Below are 20,752 nucleotides of genomic sequence, written 5' to 3'. Positions count from 1 at the left end.
ATGGAGTTTCCCAGAGGAAATGGCAATTACCTGATGATCACTGGGCCTTCATATCCTTTCCAGTCAGGGGCTGAGCATTTCATACACTAAGCTTGGGTGGTAAGGAATTTGAATCCCACCTACCTTCTTGGATTCTGATCTCTCACTGGCTGTCTAGATGTGGCTGGCCACTTCGATGAACTGGCAAACCCCTCCTCTTCACACAATGGCAGCTTTTCAGCTCAATATGGGGCCCAGACATTGAACAGGCATGACCTAAGGTGTGATGGAGCAGGGCTGCGGGCTCCTGAGTGAGGACTTGACTGTGGACCTGGAGCTATAGGAACTCAGCCAACTCACTTGTTACAGTTGATGTACAAATGATAGAAATGACATCTGACTTGACGGGACTTAATCAGGTGACTACTATTGATCAGTCAGACTGAACTCCCCCCTTGGTTTGAGCTCGGGAGGTGGCACCATCTTGCCACCTGCCCAATTATCTGAGGATTATCATTCAACTCCTCCTTCACCTACCAATTTACTTCATGCAGATGGTGTTGGTGACAATATCCAGAAGCAACTTCCTGCCAGAAGACAGTGCTAGTGAAAAACAGGGAAAAAGCAAGAGGCTCCAAAGAAGGGAAAAAAGAGAAACCCTAATAAACCTCAGAAGCTGGTCTCTGGGTATGCATTGCTCCTTCATGATACTCAGGCTGCCATCAAAGAACAGAACCCTCATGATACCTTTGGTGAGGTTGCGAAGATTGTGGCTTCCATGTGGGACAGTCTTGAAGAAGAGCAAAAAAAAAAAAAAAAAAAAAAAAAAAAGAGTGTATAAGTGGAAAACTGAAGCTGCCGAGAAAGGGTATCTCAGTCCACTAGCTGCTTATAAAGACGAGCAGGGGTGTCAGCCGCTGTGGAAATAGATCCCATGGCACCGTCACGGACTCCTTCCTCACTGCCTGTGACTACGGCTGACTCATCCTCTCCAGTGCCAGCCTCAACAGAGTCACCTGCTTTGTTCCCCTGCACTGCAGTTATTTCCACACTTCCTTCTTATGTGGCAAACCAGGAATCCTCTGGGCTGGGGTCGGCCCAGTATTACCAAGCTGATCGTTACCAAGCAAATACTGCCCTCTTCTATTACCATGTCTCCAGGAGGGGTGGTTACTGTTAACCCAGCCACAGTGGTCACCTCCTGTGAGCCCCTACTAGGCCAAAGAAGTACAGCTGCCATCCTGCCCAGCCAACAGATCTAGATTGTCACTCGGGCAGTGTTGTAAGCTGCCGCCGCTGCTTCTCTGCAACTGTCTCCACCCTGACTACAGACCCTTCCATCACAAGAGAAATCTCAGCCCACAGCTCAACAGCAAGTTACTATTCTGTAGCGACCTCCTCCTCTTCAGGCCATACAACTACCTCCACTTCAGAAATTAATTGACAACAGCGGCCGCCTCCCCTGCAAGGCAAGGTTGTGCCTCAACCCATTGTGAAAAGGCAGACTGTCTTGGTCCCTCCGACTGTGGAAAGCAGTCCTGAGCAGCCTATGAACCTGTAGACCCGAGGCCTACATGCTAGAGACAACCTCTCCAGAGACGCCCTGTGAAATGATCACAGATACAGTCCCTGAGATGGAAGTCTCCTTCTCTGAGGAGTGTTGAATTGGTGAGTGGGTCCTCTGGGGCACTCTCACCCCAACCTCAGTGCGTGAGGTCTGGTTGTGAGAACCCTCTGGTTATCAGGAAGGACTGGGGCAATGGACACTTCAGGAATGAGTGTGTGGTGAAGCACTGCAGGGATGTAGTCTTGGCCTGGGTGGCCTCCGTGGTGTGTGTGAAGTGGCCTTTCCTCTTCTCCAAACCACTGAGGATTCATCTGCTGGACATGAGCCCAAGAGCCTGGTGTGGATACACAAGCTGGGCTTCCGGCAGCACATGACCTCTACCCATGGTCCTTCACACTCCTGCCTCCCTTTCCTCTCTTCAGCAGAGGCCAGACCATGAAGCAGGGCAGTGAATTTACTCTAATTTGGTATTGCTTTTTACTCTCAACTGCAAGCAAAAATACCAGGTTAATAGCAGAGGGAAGGGTAAATGGAATATGGGAGCAAATCATAGGGAGTTATTAGAAGAATCGTGTTAGTGAAATTGTCAGAGGACTTGCCTAAAATGTTATTAAAATGATGCGAGAGTACTTAGCTTTAATCCTAGGAGAAAACAGTGCTGGGATAAGAGAGGCTTGAGGTTACAACTCAGTGGTAAAGTGCACTGGTTTTAATCCCAAATTAATAAATGAGTTTTAAAGAGGAATGAAAATACTGATTTAAACTATAATATCCCTTTAAAAGGGAACTATTATCAATCTATACAGTGCTTTAAGAACAAAGATTTGGGGGGCTGGGGCTATGGCCTAGCACTAACAAAACTCTGAGTTCAGTCCGCAGGCAGGAATATCAAAAGTTCAAGGTTACCCTTAGCCACAAGTGAGTTTGAGACCATTGTAGTGTACATGAGCCAAAGGTAGAACCAAGGTTTTGAAGAGCATGGTGGCCCATGCCTTTAATCCCAGTATTTTAGAGGTGTGAGTAGGAGGATTTCTGAATTCAAAGCCACCCTGGACTTACACAGCTAGACATTGTTTCAAAAACACAGAGGCTAGGTGTGGTGGCACTCTCTCTAATTCTGCATTTGGGAGGCAGAGGCAGGTGGATCTCTGAGTTTGAAGCTAGCCAGGGCTACAGAGTGAGATTCCTGTCTTAAGGTCTGCTCTCTACACTTAGGAGCATTGGACTGGAGAGAAAATGACATCTTCTAGGAGTACCTTATTTTTCTCTCCAATATTTCTACAGTCAAACTTTATCTGACATGATTACCAGTTTTACATGTAAGAGACAGAAGCATATACCCTTAATAAGAGGTTTTACAAAGAAAGATAAATAAATTTAAGGATGTAAAATAAAATACAGATATAACAATAGGAAAGACAAGGAATCTTAGAACAGTGGAGACTTTTTGTAACAATGATTTTGAAGTTACAAAACTTAAATATATACTTAACATTTGTTTGATAACTTACTGTGTTAGCGATGACAGAAGAGATAAGATAAATTTATAAAAATAACCCCAGTGGGATTGGGGGATGAGGAGACAGCTCAGTTGGTAAAATATCTGCTGAACGAGGTGGGGGATCTGAACTGAGAACCCCAGCATGCATGCAAAATTCAGGTGTGGTGTCTTGCACCTGTAATCCCCGAACTGAGTGGGGTGGGGCGGTGACAGGACAGTGCCTGGTGATCTTCAGTTCCAATAAGTGACCTTACCTCGAAAAATAAGATCAAGTGTGTGTATTCATACCTGCACATACTTGTGCACAAACATGAACATTTACACACAGAGAGGGGGTGAGGAGGGAGGGAAAGAAGGAGCGCATGAGAGGGAAATAATCTTAACTCAAGAACATGGATAAAAGGCTTGGGAAAAAGAAAATGAGCCTCAGTGACATGTGGTATAAGAGCACATGTCTATTGTATGCATAATCAAGGCCTGAGGATATAGAGAATATGACAGAAAATTGTCTTCCTTAGGGATGAGCACACCAATTGGTTATCCAATAACAGTCAGCCCTGAGAACATATATACAAGTAACAGTATATAGACTGAGCAGGTTGTGCTTAAATACATTTTGGAATATACATACATGTATACATATATACATACATGAAAAAAGAGGCCATGAACTTGAAAGAGAGCAAGAAGGGGGGTATATGGGAGGGTTTGGAGGGAGAAAACAAGGGAAAAACTATATAAATCATATTATAATCTCAAAAAATAAAAAATAATTTAAAAAATTCTGGAAATAATTGTCAGAATTTCAAAATTTAATTAAGAAAATCTGCCCATAGATGCAAAAGCCTCAGAAAACCTGAAGCAGAATAAATATAAAGAAACTGGGATCAATGAAAGATGGGAAAAAATATAGATCTTTAAAAAATACAGAGATAATAAAGGCATATTTTAAATAAATTCAACAACTTGAATGATATGAAAAAAGTCATCTGAAGAGCATAACTTTACAAAAGTTATAAAGTATTTCTGCAAGTTAAATTATTTCTCAAATTTATACGGGAAAACGAAGAACATAGAAAATACTAAAATATTGATAATTTGTGCCGTCTGATTTTGAGAATTGCTATAAATCTTCACCATAAATACCATGTGTGCTTGAGGTGGGCAAATAAATCAATAAAATCTAGTGGAAGTACCCAAAAATAGAGCCACGCATTCAGATCAATTGATTTCCAGTAAATAAGTAAATAAATAAGCACTCTATCAATTTAACAGGGAAGGAACATCTATTCAACAAATGGGGTAGAAAAGGAACTCAACACTCTCCTACTCAAGAATGAAAATGGGCCCTGGATGGATTGTGTGTGTGTTTGTTTATATGTGTGATGTGTGTGTGTATGTGTGTAAAAGAGGACACTATTCATACTACTTTATTTTTATATGAATTCTAGATAGGTAAAGAGTGCTTAGAAAGGACTCAAAAAGCTCTCACTCCAGAAGAAACAAAACTTTATCAAATGTAAAAACTCCCAGTCATTAAGAAACAGCCCATTAATAAAGTGAACAGGAACACTACAGGTTGAGAAATCATTCATGTGCATATTACAAAATACTCATATCTCTAATATAAAATAATTCTATGAATCAATAATTTTAAAAAGATATTAAAAGAAAAAAAAGACATTAAAAAGGTCTAAGAGTTGAACAGGTACATCATGAAAGATGATCTCTAAGGAAGCGATTAGCCTGTAGAATGAATCCACCATCATTAGTTTAATCAGGAAAAAACAAAGTTAATGCACAATGAAATATCACTATAAACCTACTTAGATGGCTAAAATTGAATCAATAATACCAACTGTTGGTTAAGATACTAAACAACCAGAATGTTCCTGCATCACAGTAGAAATGTGACGATGAAAACGCTTTGGGAAACTCTTTGGTAGTCTTTTACAAAAATGAAATCTGAAGTGCTGCCTTTAGGCCATTTTTGGCTGCTGTACTCATGACTCACAGCAGATGAGTTACTTACATTGGGCCTGCAAAAGAGACTGGACCTGTCAACACTCAGTCATGGATGAGGGAGGGTCTGCTGGGGAACTACTGGGTGTTGACAGCTGTTAGGATTGGAGGAGTCATTGTCTTCAGTGACCTAATCACTGGTGAATCCTTCATGCTCCAGAGGATAGCTCCACACCTATGCTTACATGGAAGGCCCTGGTTGAACTCAGCGCATCACAAAATGAAACCAAAATCAAAATGAAAGATATGAAGCAAGAAGGGGGACTTTTTAGAGGGAAGGAGGTTTGCAAGGGTGGGTAGGAGCTATTAAAGAATAGAGGTGGTTAGTGTGATCAGATTGTATTATATACATGTAGGAAGTTGTCAAAGAATAAGTTTAACAGAAAAAGAAAAACATAAAAACCACGAAGTTAAATTCTATTTCTAATTCTGTCCCATGACTTAGCAATTCTACTGCAAGGAATTTACTCAAAATAAATGAAAAGGCATGTTCAAGACTATAAGGAAACTATTTTCCAGACTCAACAGGAGAGTTGGACGTATGAAGTCACAGTAGTTGCAACAGCATGTGCAAGACATGCCCATGCTAACGCTAGACAAAAATCCCAGCGTGGAAAAGGATGTGGGCATAACAAGGCACATCGACCAAGGAAATATTGGTAGTTGTTAGCTTCTGGGAGTAGAAGAGTCAGTTTTCCTTAAGGGTGTGGCCATTGCTGATGGTGTGACCAAGCTCTAGTGGATGCTGATATACCCACAAATATATGAGCAGGATTGATTGGACTTGATTTTTTTAAGAAACACAAAGTTGGGCAAGGAAGCAGAAATTGGAATCCAATTTTGGGGTAGGAGGTAAATATGATCAAAATCCATTGTGTGAAATTCTCAAAACATAATACAAAAGAAAGATGTCCAAGAAGAGGCTTGCACATGAATATTACAGCTCAGTTTGATAGCCTATTCTAGAGTTAACCTGTATAACCAAAAACAGAAAATGTAAGAGTGTGTTGCCACTTGGATCCAATGAAATTCTAGCAAACAATGTATGCATGTTGTGACAGGCTGATACCCACAGCAATGTAAGTGCATCTCAAGAATGCTGTATTAAGGTGGCTTGAGAGATTGATCAATAGTTAAGAGTACTTATTGTTCTTGTAGAGGGCCTGGGTTCAGTTCCCACTAGTCATATGGTGGCTAACAGCCATCCACAACTTCCATTCAAGGGGATCTAGTGCACTCATTTGGCATCTGTGGGCACCAGATATGCCTGAAGTACACTCAAATACACCCAGAGAAAACATCATAAATATAATGTAAAAAAAAAAGTGATTACATTTTTTAAAACAATGTTGTATTTAGTGAAAGTAGCCAGACAGAGCCCAGGCTGATTTATGGAATATGAACATGAAGTTCGTACTCACTGATACAAATGCAAAATCTCATTGATCTGTACCTGTAGCAATCTGTGTATAGAAATTTTGCATCAGTTAAAATAATCCAATCTATTTGACTTCAAAGACCAGACTTTCTCACATCCTCTGCTGAGCATCAGCAAAACTTAATCCCTGGGAATTTTGCTACTGCTAGGGAAGGCAGCACAATGCAGAGAGATAAGAATGATTCTGTGAAATGAGCATATGGAAGAAAATTGTTTATGAACTCTAAAGGTGATAAACATATTTATAATTGTTTCAAAAGCAATTACTATAAACTACTGAAACAGTATTGTACCTTGGGTGCTTGGAAAAAAGTGGCTGTATTAGTTACCTATTGTTGCCTAAGAAATCACTACAAATGTATGTGCTTAAAAGAGCAGAGCAAACTATTTTATAACTTATGGGGATCAAGAACTTGGGGTGCAGTAATCAGATCAGTGAATACCCTAACTGTCATTATAGAGCCTTTCTCCAGTAACTGATGGAAGCAGATGCAGAGATCCATAGCCAAATATCAGGCTGTGCTCTGGGAGTCGGAGAGAGAAAGAAGAGGGATTCTATAAACAAGGGCATCAAGATCATGATGGGGAAACCTACAAAGACAACCAAACCAAACTAGTGGGAACTCATGAAATTTAGATCATTGGCTGTGGAACCTGTGTGGGACTAGACTAGGCCCTCTGCATAGCAAGATAGTTGTGTAGCTTGATCTGCTTAGGAGGTCCCCTGGTGTAGGATAAGAATTCATCCCTGGTGCATGAGCAGGCTTTTTGGAGTCCACTACCTATGTTGGGAAGCCTTGCATAGCCTTGAGGCAGGGGGAGGGGCTTGGACTTGCCTCTACTGGATGTACCTCCCCATAGGAGGCCTTACCTTCTTGTAGGAGGGAATGAGGGTTGGGACCGGAGGAGGAGGCAGGGGTTGAAGGGACGAGAGGAGGGGGATCTTGGCTTGGTATGTAAAATGAATGAAAAACTTTCCTTAATTAAATAAAAGAAGAACTTGGGATGGCTTAGCTGAGTAGTTCTAGCTCATAGCTGCAATCCATCTGTCAGCCAAGGCTGCAGCCAGCTGAAGGCTACAGTTCACCCAGTGGTCACTGGCCTGCCTCCTTTCTCGACTGGCTGTTAGCAGGATAATGAAGAAGTGATGGTATGTAACTTCCAAGACTAGGGTACAAAATTGTCTTCAGCTTTCATTTGGTCTGTTCAACTTGCTGTAAGGGAAGCCAGAGGATTTGTCATGTGCATGTGTAGTCTGTGGAGAGGCTGGGTAGGTGAGGAAGTAAGGTCTCCTTCTAATAGGCCATGTAGCTCTCATCTGTCATCAAAGAACCTCCCCTTTGCAACAGAGACCATTACAGAAAACCACAACTGGTCAAAATGTAGAGAACAGTTGATTTGGGGGTGACTGTCTCCAATAGATTCATCTACAATACTGCACCCGAAGCTCGGGAAAAATCAAGAGAGAGTGGAAAGATTGTAAGAGCCAGAGGAAAGATTGTAAGAGCCAGAGGACTGGGAAATCTGATGAGATTATGTCTCCTAGAAACGGCAAGGAAGTGTCACCTCAGCAATATGGCTTCCTAAACAAGATCAGAAGTAAAACAACAATGATGCTAATATGGGAAGGGTCCTACCCCTGGACAAAGAACTACAGGCAACTAGGAAAGCTGAGAGCAGGAGAAATCATCTTTTCCAGGGATGAGCCCGTAGTTTGTTATCTAATACCAAATGATCAGCCCTGAAGTCACGTGCATATAAGCAACACCAAATGAACTGAGCAGATTGTATTTATACATTTACACACACGTACATATATGTAGTGTGTGTGACTCTGTGTGTGTGTGACTGTGTGTGTGCATGTGTAACAATGACAATTAAAGGCCATGCATTTGATAGGGAATGAGGGGTTCATGGTAGGGTTTGGAGGGAGGAAAGGAAAGAGGAACAATATAATTACATTTTTACTTAAAATTATTTAAAGGGGATAAACTAATGAGTTTTCATTTTTAGAAAATTATGTGGAACATGTCTAAGAAAAGGAATGAAACAATTGGGGCCAATAATCTACCATGAGAGGATATAAGTTATAAGAATTCTCTCAGAAACTCAGAGTGCAGGGTGGCTGAAGCAATGTCACTTCTGGAATATTTGAGGATCCCTTTGCTTCTAGAATTGAAGGTACTTGAAAAGTAAGTTAAAGGGAAGTCTGTATGGAGTGATGTGAGACAAAGCTCAGATTGTCATGGTTCAACCATGCTTTCCTCCAAATGCTGGCTGTGGCCCTGTTGACCCTTACTGGGCCTTCAATACCTTGGAGTCTTGTTTTTTCTAAAACTGAAGTAAAAATAAAACACATTAAGGTTATTATAGAAACTAGCATGAAGAAGAGTGTATGTAAATTATTGCCATAGAGACATAATTGTGAGTAATTAAATGAACTTGTTCTCAGATATCTTTAAAGTTCTAAATAAACTTCTATCAGTGTGAGTCAAAATCTGTAGCATGTATTGTCCTTCAAACCCAGCACTGAGTAATTTGTTGCACTTTTCATCAAAAGGAAATAATGGAATCTTTTCTAACCTCATTCTGAATGTAAAACTTCCACCCTTTCCCACAGGAAGTGGGATCTGGCTTGCCAAAGGAACTCAGCATTCAACCTTGCTTGGCTTCTGCATTCCGGAAAGGATCTGTGAGCAGGTCAGAGCAGCCAATATAGATAGCATCAGAGTAAACGTGTGCTCCCTTTGCTTGCAAATCCCACAGATGATTCCTGTGAGGACCCTGAGAGACTAAGCTCTTTTACACGTCCCTTGTCCTCTTTCTATAAGGAACCTCATATCAAGATGAAATGTACCCTACACCCAAATCCGTGCATACTCATAGATGCATGCATGGATAAATATATCTCTCACATGGTTTTCCTGTATCCACCGGTACTCATCTTCTCAATTAATCTTTATGAAGCAACCCCTAGTGGTCTGATTAAAAATCCATGATCTCATCACTCATCTTTCTCAGCAAAAGGCAGGGGGAGCTCTTAATGGATTCTCACTAACATAGAAGCTCACATTTGTTAGCAGTTAGTCAAAGGGCCTCTTGGAACTATGTGATCCTGCCCTGGTCTGTACCTCAACCTCAATTTAAGTTACTCAATTCCACCCGACAGCTGAATTCCTGACAGCTGTTTAATATTCTAAGTCATTTCCTCTTAAGATCTTTGCATAAGCTGTTTCCTGAGTGGACCATCTTTCCCTACACTTTAATATCCACGTCTTATCTTTCTGGATCAGTTAAAATGACACTTCACCTAGTGGTCCTTCTTGAGTCCCAGCCGATCTCCTCATTTTTCCTAAGTACTTACCCTGGGTTCTTGTTATAAATATATTTATAAAAATAAATAAATAAGTATCTTTGCATTTTTATCTTGTTTAATACTGGACAAATCCATTAGATACAAAAACAAAAGTAATGTCCTGTGCCTGATCCTAGAAAAATATCCACTAACATGTTTGTAAATATATATATATATGTACATATATATGCATATGAATGAATGAGTATTTAGTAAAAACCTGAGCTATCTCCAAAGTCCCCCAAAATAGTCTTTACTGGAGCCTCACTTATGGATCTAGGAGCCCAGCCTGAAGTCAGACTTTGTTAGTAGAAAAACAAATTTAATGCTCTTGACATCAAATAGGTTATGGAAGATTGTATTAGGTTACTCCTAAAGTCCATGTGCCTCTCACAATCAATTTCTATAATAAGAGGGTCCATACACTGGGAAATAGTAGTATATCATTGGATATAACAAAAGCCCAAACTCTAAGTAAACAGTGTCTTAAGTAATATTGAGGTCTGTTTCTAGCATTTGTCCTTCTGGGTCGGGGTTTGAGCATTCTAAGCTACAAGATTCAAGCTCTGTTTGCTTCTTGAATAGACATTTCACTGTATGGATAGAGTGTACTCCAATCAGTAGGACTGATGGGTGAGTAACAGGAATGTCTTGTGCCTTTAAAAACACAAGTGGAAAGGAGAGCCTCCCCTTGACTACACCTGGCTGAAAGAGCCTTGGAGATGCATATTTTATTATGAGTTGATATGGGCTTAATTAAATATTCAGAGATTCCACTACTTTGGAAAACCAGGACAATAAAAAACATTTTCCAAAATCGGAGATTGTATCAGAGCCTTAAGTAAAGAGATGTGTCAGAGACTCCTGATATCATGAGAAATATGCTAAGTAAAGAGGAATTTGACTTGCAGCCTCCTTGCATAATCACAGGATGTACAAAGCTTGGAACATCTAATAGAAGTGGGTTGTGAGAAAGCCCAAGAGTTATATAATTGTGTTTCCTTTAAGCAGAAATCTATAACATTCCCTGATTTCTCTTTCTGAGTTTGTTTATATATAGGATGACTGTCCATTAATCAGTTATGCTTACAATGTGTATAAGCACCATAAAAAACTCCATGTAAGAGACATTTCCCTTATTCACAGTTTAATCAAGAGGCAAATAGCAAACATGGTAAGCAGTTTATGAAGAGGTCAGTGGGGGATAAAGAAAGGAGGCCATATGTAACCACCTCCGAGAACTTGTGGTTCATGAAAGGGTTTCTAAAGACACATCCTAAGCTGGATTTTGAAGGGTAACTAACAAAAATAGTGCCTGGCAAGAAGGAAGAAAAATAGACATGCATATCACCTTCGAGTGATGATAAGAAAGGAAAAGGAAGGGAGAGAGGGAGGGTGTGAGGAAGAGGAAAGGAGGGGAGAAGTAAAGGTAGGTGGGAGGGATCAGGAAAAGAGAACACACTGCACAGAGAAACATTCACCAGAAGCTTTCAGACTGAGGGTCTGGTGACAATGAGAACTGATCTTAGGTTTTAAAAACACACTCCAGGACCAATCATTTTTATTATTGAGAATGGTGGTAATGTTTTGTGGAACAAACAGGCTGCACTCCTCTTTGGCTAGCCCTTTTCATGCCTACACCATTGGTCCAGGTGTCTTATCCACCTTGGGCTGATTTGCTTGCCCTCCTCTATCTGGATGGTGAACTCCAAAAGGCAGAGGTTAGGTCTACTTCTGTTTCTGGACTCAGACGCTGGAAGGGTCTCACATAATAGCGGGCTCAATAATTGCCTGGCAAATTAACAAATAAGCAGGTGTTCATCTGGTGAAGAGTAACAGGACTCCTAAGAAGCAAAACTAAACACGCAAAAAGACTGAAGAAGGGATAGTTCATCACTAGGGGAGGAGGATATGCATGCCACAAATGGGAAAGAAAGCATCTGCCAATGCCAACGTCTCCTCTGAACCCCAGGTCAGGTATCATGCTGACAACCTAAGCCTTCCTTTATGATGCCCATTGCCCACTGTCATTGGTAACCGAGTAGGGAGTGCACAGTGACTAAGAATGCAGCTCACTTCCTTAAGTACTGGTCTTCTGGCTTCCTGGGTGACTTTGGGCAAGTCATTCAAATTCTTGAAAAAGTGTTGTTTTTTCTTGTTTTCAAAATGGAAATGAAATATTTTTCATTTGCTTGTTTAAAGATCTAAGTAAAATATTAAGTTTAAATGGTAGGTAAAGGGAAAGGGAGAGAGGAGGGCACAGTTTAGATATGTTTATCCAGCTCTGTTGCCGGTAAAGAAGACGAATGCATGGATTGTGAAGGCAACTTAGCAATGTGGATGGAATGGGAGGTTGAAAATATTTTCTATAAATGGAGATTGAAAGAGTGAATATTGAAGATGTGACTGGAGTTGAAGGCAAGAACCAACCCAGCAGAACTATATTGGCTTGTGCTAAAAAGTTTGGTCTGCTCCCTGAGGACTAGCCCAGGTTCCTGTAGTACAAATCTTAAAAGGTCTTATTAATAAAAACAAACTTGAGAGCCAGGTATTGGGGTGAATGCTGGAAGATCAGAGAGACAAAACAAGCCACATCCAACCTCACCTTGCCAATTTCTCAGCTGATCTCATTTCCTCAAACTGGAAGCCTCTGTGTCCTCATCCAAATGATCTCAGCTGAACTGAGCTGCTCAAAAGCCTAAGCTTAACCAATTTAGTTCCTGGTCCTCTTGCCTTATATTCCTTTCTGCTTCCTGCCATCACTTCCTAAGATTAAAGGTGTGTGTCACGATGCCTGGCTGTTTCCAGTGTGGCTTTGAACACACAGAGATCCAGATGGATCTTCTCTGCCTCTAGATTGCTAGGATTAAAGGTGTGTATGTCACCATTTTCTGGCCTCTATGTCTGTCTAGTGGCTGTTCTATTCTCTGACCCCAGATAGGTTTATTAAGGTGCCCAATATATTGGGGGACACAATATCACCACAGATTCCTGCAGAAATAATCTGCTCTTCAGCAGTGCAGAGACTGGCTGGCATGGAGGGAGCATGCAGGCATCTTAGGGACATGCCATGTCAATCAAATGAATGATGCAAGATATTGCCAATGAGAGCCTGGATTGAGGAGAGGAACCACAGAAAGAAGTTTTATCCTTTCTGATTTTAGTCAAGTTATTTGATGTTCTGAAGTTTTAATGTCCTAAGTTGCCCTTCTTCCAACACTACCTTCTCAGTTCTTCTGTCCTCAAATGTAAATACTGTACTTTGGGAAATTGGACCTCATGTTTTAGCCATACTCTCCAAAGAATAAGAGGATCCTCCAAGGCCAGTTAGTCCTTAGAGATTTGGAAGTTTTGGAGGTGGAGGATCTCTTACAGAACACCTGCTACATACATGCACAGACAGGAATATCAGAAAGGGATGGCAGCTGGTCCAGTATTGGACAGCTAGTAAGCATGATAACTAAACTGGTGTCTATCTTTCTGGTAATCCCACAACCACTACTGTTTCTTCTAACTTGTCTGAGAGCTTTCCCAATATGAGATGACAGGACTTTCCAACACCTGGGAATCCTTTATTAATCCCCTTCACACATAGAAATGTCAGTGTTCCTACACTCATACAGAAACTCTGAAGTAGTCACTCTGTGCTGTGTGACACACAAATCACACTCAGGGACCTGGCTCCTTCCTTTACATCCATTACTCTTTACCACTTCTGTTTTAACAGATTAAGAGAACGTGTCTCCAAGATGCAAAGTGGTTCATTATAAATAACAGTGTGAAGGATCAGGTTCATTACACGAGCTCCACAAAGCAGTTATTATTTGATTTATTCTGTTCCTGGTACTCTACCAGATACACAATCAGTCTGACCAGAAACTCAGCTTTATCTTCCTCCAAATCTGCTCACCCATGCACAGCCTACCTCTGATAACATTGAACTCCTAGGTCAATTTCTCTTCATCGTTCTGGATTAGGAAGCCTTGTTTTCACATTATTTGCAGCTGTGCTTTTTGACAAGACAATTTTCATTTCTATTTTGGGGTGATGTGGCAGAATCGAGGTTCATTTTAACTCAAAGGATACTTAATTGAGTCATAACAATACAAAAACAACTTCCTTGAAGAAGACTGTATTATTCACTTTCTTGTTGCTGACTAGAATCATCATAATGAAGCAAAGGCTTATTGGGCTTACAGTTTGAAGGTACATTTCACTGTGTGTGGGGTGGGGGGAGGCATGGTGGCAGGAGCTGATCACATTGACTCCACAGTTCCAGAGACTGGGCAGGAAGAGAGTCACAGCTTATCGTTCTTGAAGGCCATTACCCCATGATTCACTTCTTCCAACAGGGTGCTACCTCCTAAAGGCTTCACCACCCTTCCAACACACCACCCACTGGAGACCAAGTGTTCAAACAATGAGCCTATGTGGGATATTCCACAGTCAAACCCCAGCAAAGATGTCAGGAAATGTAAAGTTTAGAAGAACAGAATTGTTCAAAAGGAGTCAATTTTTACTACATAATATAAAGATTAGATAGAAAGCTAGGAAGGAGTTGGCGTGTAAAAGAAATTTTTTTAAAATACAAATTATATGGGAAACGAGAAAGCTTGGAAGGTCAATGTAAGAGTTAATGATACTTAGGAAAGGCTCAGTGTGTGTGTGTGTGTGTGTGTGTGTGTGTGTGTGTGTGTGTGTGTGTGTGTGTTACCTCAGGCACTGTTCACATTTCTTTTTTTTAAACAAGATCTCTCACTAGATTGGTCCTTGTCAAGTAGGGCTAGAGGGACTAGCTAGTGAACCTCAGAATTTCACCAGTCTTCACTTGCGTAGCTTTGGGATGAAAGGCATGCACACTCCGTAGACCTGACTATTAAAGCATAAGTTCTGGGACTAGAACTCGGGTCCTTGTGCTTGCAAGGGAAGCACTTCATCTGCTGAGCTACCTCCCCCGCTCTGTGCCAGATGTGTGTTGCTCAAGGTTCTTGCTTACGCTCCTCATACAAACAGTCCTTGGTGTAAAACAGTACTGATGAGTAGCACTTGGGGATTCTGCCTCTACTCTGATCTCTAAACCTGGACCCTAGCCACCATGCAACACTGTCACAAAAACAGCATCCAGAGAGAGAACCCTAGTTCTGATTGAAAGGTTCCTTTAACCACTTCTCTCCTCAGTGTCCGAAACTTAGATACACGATGTTCAAACTGGAAGACATTTCAGGATTATCCAATTCAAGGAAGGCAAATAGATACTTATCTCATAGCCAATGGAAAGAAAAGACTCACTAACAACTACTAATCTTATCTAATTTATGAGAAGAGAAATCCAGGGCCCAAGCAGGTAATGTTATTATGTGCTGTTGAAACTATGAGATTACTCCCAGGCATGCTGTTCTGCTTCCACACAGCTGTGGATGCAGGCACAGCATAGCTTTGTTTAAGCCTGGGTGGCAGGAAAGATGATGTGAGAAGAATGGTCCAAATCTAAGAATGGTGGCAAACACCTGTAACCCCAACACTTGAGAAGCTGAGGTTGGAGGATCACTGGTTTGTAGTCACCCTGGGCTAACTAGTAACAACATGTCTCAAAAAATAAAACTAAAATCTACTTTAAAAAATGGTTAAAGTATGAGAAAGACCTGAGAAAAAGGAGACATGATGGAGTTGTGATGCCCAAGATGGAGAATTCAGAATTGAAGAATATCCCATAGTTATAAGGATGGCTGTACAGGGCTGGTCAGAAGACCCACATACTGGGGACAGACAAAAGGAACATCTAAAACTTTCAAAAACTCCAAGTATAGTAAGACAGAACTCAGAGAAGTAAGCCTTAGAGCTAGAAATGAGACCATGTCCCCATTAGGCTGATCAGTCCAAAAGACAAGAGGGAAATGAACATCAACTGGATACCATACCGGTTATTTTGGGGGATGTGGATACATTTAATTAATACATTGTAAGGTGGATGTTCAAACTCTTGATGTCTAGATAAGGCTTTGGAAAGTAATTAATATTATCATCTAATTTATGAAATAAGAATTCACAGAGCTGAAAATAGAACCCTGGTCTTTTATTTCTAGCAAACTGATTTTCCAGTGCCTTAGTCATCATCAGGGTTATTTTGCCCTGTACAATACATTTAGAAATGTGTGAAGCCGTTTGTTGTTGTTGTTGTTGTTGCTGTCACACTGATATTTGGAAGGTAGAAGCCAAGGATGCTTCTAAACATCTTCAGTGCACAGAGTAACCCCCACAGAGAATCATCCCACATACCAACCGCACTGATGGAGAAAACTGGAACTTCATTGCTGATGTCAGAAGCAATGCACTTTGAAGCAAATGAGTTTTCTTTAAAATTAACCTTTTATTCCTCTTCAAACATGTAGTTTGCACCCATTCTTAAGCATCAAGTTCCACCGTTGTTTAGGCTTGGATGATGTGGAGTTGCACAAGATTCAAAATCCTGCCACCTCGGAATTTAATTGTAATGTGAATACCATCAATAACTATGCCAGCCAGTAAGAGGACAATATACACACTATACAAAGCCATTAAACTTGGTGGGTTTATCTAATAGTAGCGAGTCAGTGAAGGAGGGGCAAGAATGTCCCCTAAAGCTTTGATTTTTGAAGATCATAATAGGGAAGATTTTTTGAGATGGCTTAAATAGTAAAGTGCTTGTCACACATGCCTGAGGACTTGAGTAAGATTCCCAGCAACAGTTTAAAAGCTGGGCATGATCCACATTTATAATCTCAAAGATGAGGCGTGGAGGTGGGGTATGTGTGTGTGCAGAGACAGAGGGATCCCCAGGAATTCATTAGCCAGCCAGCCTTGTCTCATTGATGAGCTTTGGGTTGAATGAGAGACCCTGTCTCAAAAAAAAGTTTATTTTTTTTAAAAATCATTTGAGGAGAACACCTGACATCAGTATCTGGCCTCCACACGTATGCACATTCATGTGCACATTCCACTTGTATGTATTTTGAAACACTCATGTGAACATGTTCACACAAAAATGGAAAAACAAAAGGAAGGTGACTGTATTAGATTGGCCCCTGGATAAGGGAATCTAGAGAATGTGGGCTTCCTAGAAGTTAATGAAGAAATTGTCTCAAAATGAGAGGAGTGACCACCGGGGATGTGTCTAGAAATTCTGGTCTCACCAGACCCCACCAAGAGAATAGGCCATTAGATTTCTGTTATCTGGTTTCATTGTGGGGATAAAACAGCATCACCAAAGGCAATGGAAGGGTTTGCTTTGGCTTATGCCTGTGGGAGAAGTTTCTCATTCAAACCACCACATATTCCAAGAATCTCAGCTTATCTCTAAGGCTTATTTCATTTTCCTGAAAAGAGGGCTTCCCAAATTCACTGTAAGAGTAAAATCAGTAAATGAAGGCAAAATCTTTGCACATTGCTTTATGAATGAAAGAGATCACTGAATCCTCCAAGAAAACTGGTGTACCTAGATTTTTTGTTTTAGACTTTTCTTCCTAGTAGGAGACACAACAAAATGAGTTTTCTGATAGGGATGAAAGGGAATCATTTCTGATCCAAAATTTGCAATAGGGTGGATCAGAAATGCCATAATGTGGACCTGATTTTTTTTAAAGCTGCAATGATATTTTTCAAGTTCTCTAATAATGCTCTAGATAAATGATTTTCTTGTGAGATATTCTTAAGTTCACTTAGAGAGCCATTTTCCTGACATTGACTTAAAGCCAATGTGGCCTCTAATCACGTACTTTTGTTGTGTATGAGATGAGTGAAGATGTTTCCCCCAAAGGATTCTGAGAGTTCAGGAAAAGAAACAATGAAGCAAGTGATGGGCAGGCAGCTGGAAGTGTCCAATGAGGGGCAGGCAGCTGGAAGTGTCCCATGAGGGGCAGGCAGCTGGAAGTGTCCAATGAGGGGCAGGCAGCTGGAAGTGTCCAATGAGGGGCAGGCAGCTGGAAGTGTCCAATGAGGGGCAGGCAGCTGGAAGTGTTCAGTGAGGGGCACTTTCACCTGAAACAAGCCTTAAATGGGGACCTTCGGTGTTTTGTTATTTATATGTATGTGTATGTACGTATGTGTATGTGTATGTCTGTGTGTCTGTATGTACATGTGTCTCTATGTTCATTTTTAGGTGTGGTGTGTGTATGTGTATATGCATATGTATATGTGTGTGTGTGTGTGTGTGTGTGTGTGTGTGTGTGTGAATGTGTGTGTATATGTGTGTAGGTAGTGCTGGCCTCCCACCTTGTTTGAGACAAGATCTCTTGTTTGCTGTTTTATACAACCAGGCTATCTGACCTTCAAGCTTCTAGAGAGAATCCTATCTCGGCCTCCTATCTCACAATAGGAGTGATGGGATTACAGATGCACGCTACCACATTCAGCTTTACACTGGTCCTGGGAATCCAAACTCAGATCCTCATACTTGTATAGCAAGTTCTTTACCCAGAAAGCAGTGTTCCCGAGCCATGGACTCTTGGTTTTTTAAAGTGGCAAATGTTCACAGCACGCTTACCAGGCACCAGGCATCATTTTGAATACTTTGTAAATATGCATGCATTTGTTCCTTTCAAAACTCCTATAAAGTTGGTAATCCTGTGATACCTACTTCACAATTGTTGACAATTGAAAGACTAAAAAAAGAAAGGCGAAGTGGTAGTGGTAACTTTCAGCGAGGTCTGCCGCTAAGCAAACACACCATGTGCGTGCAACAGAGTTAGTTTATTGGGGGAGAGTGAAAGAGTGAAAAGCCATGCCGAAGTGGGGACATGAGAGTGAGGCAGGCAGACAGACAGACAGGGAACAGGGAAGAGACAAAAGGAAGAAGGGAGACAAGCGAGACACGAGAGGTAAGAGAAGAAAGAAGAGACAAAAGCGGAGCAAGAGGCAAGAGAGCTAGATGTGTCTTCTGGGCACTTTTAAGGGGTGCACATGTCTCATAGCTGATGGTGGAAAGGCACCTGGCGTCAGGGGATGATGTAACTGCTTTGGCGGCAGAGGCAGGCTGCTGCGTGGTGGAAACTAACAATACTGATACTGATAAACTTTTAGAGGTCATCTAGCAAATATGGTGCATAGCTGGACATGAACACCAAGTCTGTGCTTGCAAGTGTTCTGTTTCCTTCCACTAGAGAGGTGAGCTGAGATGGGCATAGAGAGGTGAAAGGATTTAGCCACAGTTGATCTTTGCCTGACACGGAACAAAAGCACATTTACAACGTCAGCTGCCAGTCAATAATCAATCATGTGCACTTTGGGTTGTTTTATACATCAAATGAAGACTAGGATTTTTTAGTTGATAATTTGAAAATACCTGTGAATAGTGGAGGAAAAGAATAATATCAAGACAGCTAGCCCTTGGATGTAACCACTGGAAGTTAGAAACCATTGTCCCAACAAGCCCTTGCTGATGCTTCTGGGTCTATGTCAACCCTAATCCCCAGGTTGTTAGCTCTCAGAGAAAAAGCAAAGTTGGTATAACAGACCATTTGTAGAAACACAGTTGGAATAGGTTTGATGCTTTGCTAAAGCTAAGTACCCATAAGAAGTGAAATATTTGCTGCTGGCATCTGCACCACTAGAAGTCATCAAGTACAGCATTCCTGACCATCCTGGGGAAACCGGGCACCAAATGAGATAGTTAGATAATTATGTTTCCCTCTGGGATTCATATAGGCTACAAAGGAATTAACGAGGCTGAATTAAGTCAGGGCTTGGAAAAGGCAAGCTATTTTCTACCCAGGAGCAATCTGTTAAGATCATAGAAATCTGGACAAATAACCGTAAAGCACATCTCAGGGAACCATTTTATCTAGCAAGCAATGCGAAGTGATTGTCTGGACGAGCCCTGTCCAGCCCTATTACCTCCAATCTTATTTTTGGCAGGTCTCTGTAGAACCATCTAGACAATATCATCTCTCAACAGTGTTGCACTGGATGTGCCTGAGAAGTTAATCCTGTCTCCTTTTTCTGCTTCTTCTCTCCTCCCATCCTGTCCAGAAAAATCCCAAGATGAATTCTGCAGAGGGCAAGGTATTTCATTTCTGATTGACCCTGGCTCATTATAAATAAGGAAGGATATGCATGCCTATGCAAGACTGAGGTGAAAATGAAGAGAAAAACAGAGTTGCTTCGTGCCTTTGACATTGAATGCATTTTCTCCTGATTAATCTTGGTGCTTAGATTTTGCACTCATCAATGAAAGAAATTTTTAACAATGTATTTGTTGTTTGTAACAATTGAATAAAGAAACCAGCATATTCTCCTGCTTAATAAAAAAGCTCTGGCCTATCATTGACTATTTACAATGATATACATGTTGATGGATGGATGGATAGATGGATGGATGGATGGGTGGTATGAGCGTAAGAGTATAGATATATGACACTGAGCTTAAAGCTTACAGAGACAATGGAATGAGTATTTATAGAGAAAAGGTATTAGAATATCATTAACTACAGTTATTTTTAGGATCTTTTGTATATCTATGTATCATCAATGATGCTACATCAATGTTTCAGAGGTCTTTTAAAAAAAACTAGAAATTTTATACTATTATACCCACTTAATTGATGAGAAAATTTTGGCTCAAATTAATGATTAATGACCAAAACTATAGATCAAGTGGCCAATGAGAATTTAATCTTGATATAGATGCACTGATCCAGGCACTGGGTCTTAACTATCAAGTCATTTTACCAAGCAATACAAGTATCTATTATGATGAAATACATAGATATTATCCACTATGTTACTGGAGCCATGAAGCTCACAGACACTAATTCTTACTTCTATATGCCGGCTATGACATTTATAAGGTTCAGGGTATTAGACAGGCCGTAATCTCACTCCAACTTCCCAAGAAGATCCCTACTGTACTGAGTATGC

General features: G+C 40.9%; 1 pseudogene; it reads left to right on the top strand.

Moving 5' to 3' along the window:
* LOC131896593 (TOX high mobility group box family member 4-like) lies at positions 1–20,158 on the top strand (annotated as a pseudogene).
* Positions 20,159–20,752: the final 594 nt, after the last annotated feature.

This window comes from Peromyscus eremicus, chromosome 20, assembly GCF_949786415.1.
Source record: "Peromyscus eremicus chromosome 20, PerEre_H2_v1, whole genome shotgun sequence".
NCBI lineage: Eukaryota > Metazoa > Chordata > Mammalia > Rodentia > Cricetidae > Peromyscus > Peromyscus eremicus.
Note: the sequence above shows the minus strand (reverse complement) of the source record. Positions and strands in the feature narration are given on the sequence as shown.